This window comes from Phyllobates terribilis, unplaced genomic scaffold, assembly GCF_046119375.1.
Source record: "Phyllobates terribilis strain yellow unplaced genomic scaffold, ASM4611937v1 Scaffold_15__1_contigs__length_34870131, whole genome shotgun sequence".
Classification (NCBI taxonomy): Eukaryota; Metazoa; Chordata; class Amphibia; order Anura; family Dendrobatidae; genus Phyllobates; species Phyllobates terribilis.
This window is the reverse complement of record NW_027362775.1, coordinates 30,879,365-30,885,364: the sequence shown is the minus strand read 5'-3', so window position 1 is coordinate 30,885,364 and position 6,000 is coordinate 30,879,365. Positions and strand designations below refer to the sequence as shown.

General features: G+C 42.5%; 1 long non-coding RNA gene across 1 annotated transcript in view; it reads right to left on the bottom strand.

The window, feature by feature from the left end:
- Nucleotides 1-800: 800 nt before the first annotated feature.
- LOC141175997 (uncharacterized) overlaps nucleotides 801-6,000 on the bottom strand; it is a 54,823-nt gene continuing 49,623 nt past the window's right edge. Inside the window, exon 3 of the long non-coding RNA XR_012253086.1 lies at nucleotides 801-959. This is a non-coding gene — a long non-coding RNA (uncharacterized lncRNA). The remainder of the gene's footprint in view (nucleotides 960-6,000) is intronic.

Genomic DNA, 6,000 nt, shown 5'->3' with positions numbered 1-6,000 from the left:
AGGACTTCCGAAAGGCACCGATATCAGCTGATCGACGGGGGTGCCGCGTTCAGGACCCCAGCCGATCATACATTCATGCCCTATCCTAAAGATAGGGTATCAATGTGAAAGTAGTGGACAACCGCTTTAATTACAAGGATCAAGGAAGGTCAATATGTGGTGATCTGAAAGTTCTCTCATTGCTCCTTAAGCAGCAAGAAGGATGCGTGAAGTACCAATGCTTTTGTGAGAATGGCACAGCCGGGATAGGACTCATTACTGGAGCCAAAACAGTGGGTCAATAAGAACATCTTTGCAATCTGGGATTCAAGAACATAGTTGCGGAATGTTTAGTTAATTCCACTAAAGTTCTCCTGCCACCACTCCACATTAACATGGAGAGGAGAACTGAAGAGAAAAAGAAAAGGAATAAGAATTAATTTGCAATAAAGTTGCAGAATGAATGTTCAATAAATTTAAATTATAATATTGTTTGCATTTTTGCCTACAGTAAAAATTTTCCTTGTTCATCTCACTTGTAGGTAATTTCATGCGCATTTTGTGCATTATCCATATGTGATGGTTAAATTTATTAAAACAGTCATTGAATTTGAAAACATTTTCATAAACTCAATCGCTGCATACCTGTGCAGGCTGCAATTGTTTTTTCATACTGAATTGGCATGAGAAAATAGTCGGTGCTATGTACTGCCCCTTAGTATAATATTGGGTTGAGTGCTATTCGATAAAATATTGGATAGCTCAAGGCCGTGTTTTACGCCAGTGTGAGTGAGCCCTAAACATTACTCCCCGATGCAGCACTTCATAGGAAAACATACGTACAAACGTGTACAACAAAACACACACAAATATACACCTTACCATCAGTAAAATAGTAGTCGGGGTACTTCTCCTCAAACACGTAGATGGGTTTAGGCTTCCCTTTCAGCCTCTCGCTGACTCTCCTTACAAGCTCATACCTGCCAGCAAGCAAAATGCGAAATATAGTTACTAACATTTACTACATGTCTACTTTACGTCAGCAACATTTCTGAAATCCCTTTTCTTAACATGTTTAAATGTTCAGCAGCATTTTTTCAATAACATTTACAAATCTTTTTTTTTTTTTTTTTTTAGAATGGATCACTTCGGTTCTGAAGTGACTGAGGGGCCTATATTTCAGAAACCCCACAATCAAGACCACATTTTAATAACGGCACCCTTCAAGGTATTAAAAACCACATTCAAAAGTTTGTTAACCTTTCAAGTATAGAAATTGGAGCCCAAAATTTGTTGTGCAATTTCTCCTGCATATGCCGGCACCCGATGTGTGGCCGGAAACTACTGTTTGGGCACACCATAACCATAGGGCTCGGAAGAAAAGGAGGGCTACTTGACTTCTGATGCAGAATTTTGGCAAAAATGCTTTGAGACTGCCATGTAACATTTGAGAAGCCTCGAGGTTGCCAAAACAGCAGAAACCTGCTGCAAGTGAAGCCATTTTGGAAATTACACCCTCTCAGTTGCGGTTGGACTGCACAGGTGTTCTCCAGAAATCAGAATGCAATTGGTGTTGCAGAGTGAAATCTGTATATTTCAACTGCATGATGATGAAACTGAGTGAAAACTTGTTTTTTGTGAGTTGAGTGGCAGCTTTTCTTGGTACCATTTTGCAGTAGATAACATTTTGCTTTTAAGGCTAAGTTCACAATTATCCCATGCTCTGCGCTGAGCACTTATGTCACAGCTTCCATTTAACAGACTTTACTTTAACCCCTTCACGACCTTCGATGTATCCATAAGTCCAGGTTGGTAAGTACTTCCAGATTTGTCACGCACAGACTCTGTGGGAGCACGAACACCGCCGGGTGTTCAGCGATTCTGACAGCTGACACCCAGCTCTCACTGAAGGGCAGTTTAACCCCCTACACACTGCGATCAATATCGATCGCGGCATTTACAAGGCAGGGGCCGATCATTGCCATGGTGACTCGACGTTGTCATGATGACATCTGGGTCACGAGTGCTAGCAAGCCAATTAGATCAAGAGCAGTGCATGATCTAACTAGCACTGACAGTTTATAAATCACTGCAATGCTTGTGCATTGCTATGCTTTAGAATCTTTATTATGGTGATCAGAGCTGCGAAAGTCCCATAGAGAGATTAAGTAAAAAGGTTTAAAAAAATATTGTAAATTATTTTTTATTCCCTTCACCCAGAACCTGTTTTCACCTTCCTAACCAGGCCATTTTTTTCAATTCTGACCATTGTCACTTTATGAGGTAATAACCTTGGAACGCTTCAACGGATCCCACTGATTCTCAGATTCTTTTTTTCATGACATATTCTGCTTTATAATAATGTTAAAATTTCTTCGATATGACTTGTATTTATTTGAGAGAAAAAAATCTGAAAACTGGCGAAAATTTTGCAATTTTTAAAATTGTAATTTTTATACCTTTAAATCAGAGCGATATGTCACACAAAACATTTAATAAATAACATTTCCCACATGTCTACTTTACATCTGCATCATTTTTAAAACATATTTTTTTTCTGTTTGAAAGTTAGAAAAGTTAAAAGTTGACCAGCGATTTCTCATTTTTAGGGACCACATCAGATTTGAAGTGACTTTGAGAGGTCTATATGACAGAAAATACCTAAAAGTGACACCATTCTAAAAACTGCACCCCTCAAGGTGCTCAAAACCACATTCAAGTATATTAACCCTTCCTTCAGTTGTTTCACAGGAACTAAAGGAATGTGGAAGGAAAAAATTAACATTTAACTATTTTCACAAAAAATTTACTTTAGACCCAAATGTTTTTATTTTCACAAGGGTAACAGGAGAAAATGGACCCCAAACACTGTAAAATTTCCCAAGAGTACAACATAGATGGGGGAAAACTACTGTGTGGGCGCACAGCAGGGCTCAGAACGGAAGGAGTGCTATTTAACTTTTGAAATGCAAAATGTGCTGAAATCATTGGAGGACATCATGTCACATTTGGAGAGCCCCTGATGTGCCTACAGAGTGGAAACCCACCACAAGAGACCCCATTTTGTTAACTAGACCCCTTAAGGAATTTATCTAGATGTGTGTTGAGCACCTTGAACCCCCAGGTACTTCACTGAATTTTTCAACACTGATCTGTGAAAATTAAAAAAAATATATATATTTTTCTCACAAAAATATTGCTTTAACCGCAAGTTTTTTCATTTTTACAAGGATAGCAGGAGAGAATGGACCCCAAAATGTGTTGTGCAATTTCTCCTGAGTACGCAGATACCCTATATGTGGTCCAAAACTACTTTTGAGGCACAGTGCAAAGCTCTGAAGGGAAATTTATACCGTAAATTTATCACTTAAACATGAGCCATGTATGAGGGTGTCAGAGCCGGAGTCGTGGAGTCGAAGGTGGAGTCGGTGTCATGGAAATTGAGGAGTCGAAGGTTTGGCTTACCGACTCCACATACCATTGGGCAGTGAAGAAAAATAATTAAATTTTTACCACCAAAATTTTGTTTTAGCCCCAGATTTTACACTTTCACACTGGGCAAAAATGGCACAAAAAAAATTGTCCCACAATTTTAGCTGAATGTAGAAATACCCCATATGGGTCATTTTCTGTCAAGTGATCCAAATCTGAATATTTTTTTTACCTGATGTCTTCGGATTTTTTTTTTCTTTGTTTTTTTTTCAGTGCTAATTTAGTGAATTTCAAAATAAGGTAGTTAATTTTATATAGATTTCTAAAGTTTTGAAAAAGTTAGAATTTTGGGCTTGCATAATGATAAATTTTTGATATGTCATATCTCGGGTTAGAAATAAGATAAAGAGATCTCCCACCGTTCTGTTTAGAAAGGTACAAGCTTTAATTTGACATGTCACAAGATTATGTTTGCTAATATTTTGTTTTTGAGGAGTCAAATTAAAAAGGAGCCATTACAGGTAAGAGGAGTGTATGGCGCCGGAGATCGCGGTAAGCGTAAGCACTGAACGCATACCGCGATCTAGGGCGCCATACTTTCATACTTACCTAACCGGGAGGTGTGTTGCCCCGGCGCCTCTGTTCTGGCCGGAGACTGGGTCAGGAATGCGGGGTCGGAACCGGCGCATGCGCATAGCGCGCTATCCGGCGCCATTTTACTGAAGACACATTTGCCATGCATACCAGGACTGGGGATGAGGGGTACCATACATACCAGGATACGGATGAGGGGTACCATACATACCAGGATTGAGGATGAGGGATACCATACATACCAGGATTGGTGATGAGGGGTGCCATGAATACCAGGATTGGGAATGAGGGGTATCATGCATACCAGGATGAGGGATGGGATGCCATGCATTCCAGGATGGGGATGAGGGGTACCATGCATACCAGCATAAGGCTGAGGGGCCATACATACAAGGATTGGGGATGAGGGAGCCATGCATACCAGAATTGATATGAGGGGTGCCAAGCATACCAGGATTGGAGATGAGGGGTGCCATGCTTACCAGGACTGAGGATGAGGGGAACATACATACCAGGATTGGGGATGAGGGGGGCCATGCATACCAGGATTGGGGATGAGGGGTCCCAAGTATACCAGGATTGAAGATGAGGGGTGGCACGCATACCAGGATAGGGATGAGGGGATACCATGCATACAAGGATAGGGATGAAGGGGTACCATGCATACCAGGATAGGGATGAGGGGCCATGCATACCAGGATACGAATGAGGGGCCATGCATACCAGGATAGGGATGAAGGGGTACCATGCATACCAGGATAGGGATGAGGGGCCATGCATACCAGGATACGAATGAGGGGCCATGCATACCAGGATGGGGATGAGGGGGTACCATACATACCAAGATAGGGATGAGGGATGGGGTACCATGCATACCAGGATAGGGATGAGGGGTACCAAGCACACCAGGATGAGGGATGGTGTGCCATGAATACCAAGATTGGGGATGAGGAGTGCCATGCATACCAGGATGGGGGTAAGGGGCCCATGCATGCCAGGATAAGGCTAAGGAGGCCATACATACCAGCATTGGGGATGAGGGAGCCATGCATACCAAGATGAGGGATGGGGTGCCATGTATACCAGGATTGGGATGAGGGGTGCCATGCATACCAGGATTGGTATAAGGGCTGCCATGCATACCAGGATTGGGGATGAGGGGTGCCATTCATACCAGGATAGGGATGAGGGGTACCATGCATACCAGGATAGGGATGAGGGGGTACCATGCATACCAGGATAGGGATGAGGGGTATCATGCATACCAGGATAAGATGGGGCAGCACATAACAGGATGGGGGAACAGGATTGGGTAGCACAAATACCAAAATGGGGAGCCACAAATACCAGGATGGGGGCTGCACAAATACCAGGATGGGGACAGCACAAATATCAGGATGGGGACAGCACATAACAGGATGGGGGCGCAGAATAGGGGCAGCACATAACAGGATGGGGGACCATATACCAATAAAAATGCTCGCCACCCGGGCGTAGAACAGGTTCAATAGCTACTATGTTATAAAAAATTTTAAATAGGTATAAGTGTTACCTGTGTTTTTGGTTACATTTGTACAAGGACTCAAGTTGGGATCTCTCCTTGGGACAATACTTTTATATGTTTAATACTAAAGTAAAAGAAGCAATATTAACCCCTTTAAAGGCTGTTTGCACGTTAATGACCAGGCTAATTTTTACAATTCTGACCAGTGTCACTTTACGAGGTAATAACTCTGGAACGCTTTAACGGATCCCACTGATTCTGAGAAAGTGTCTGGCTGTGACGGCATAAAGATGAGCCGAGGTCATGTCCAATGAACTCAGCTCACCTCATGCACGTCACTGACAGCGTGGGAGAATTCTACTGCGCATGCGGTGAGCGTGAGAGAATTCTCCCATGCTGTCAGTGACGTGCATGAGGTGAGCTCATGTCCAATGAACTCAGCTCACCTCATGCACGTCATTGACAGCGTGGGAGAATTCTCCTGCACTCAG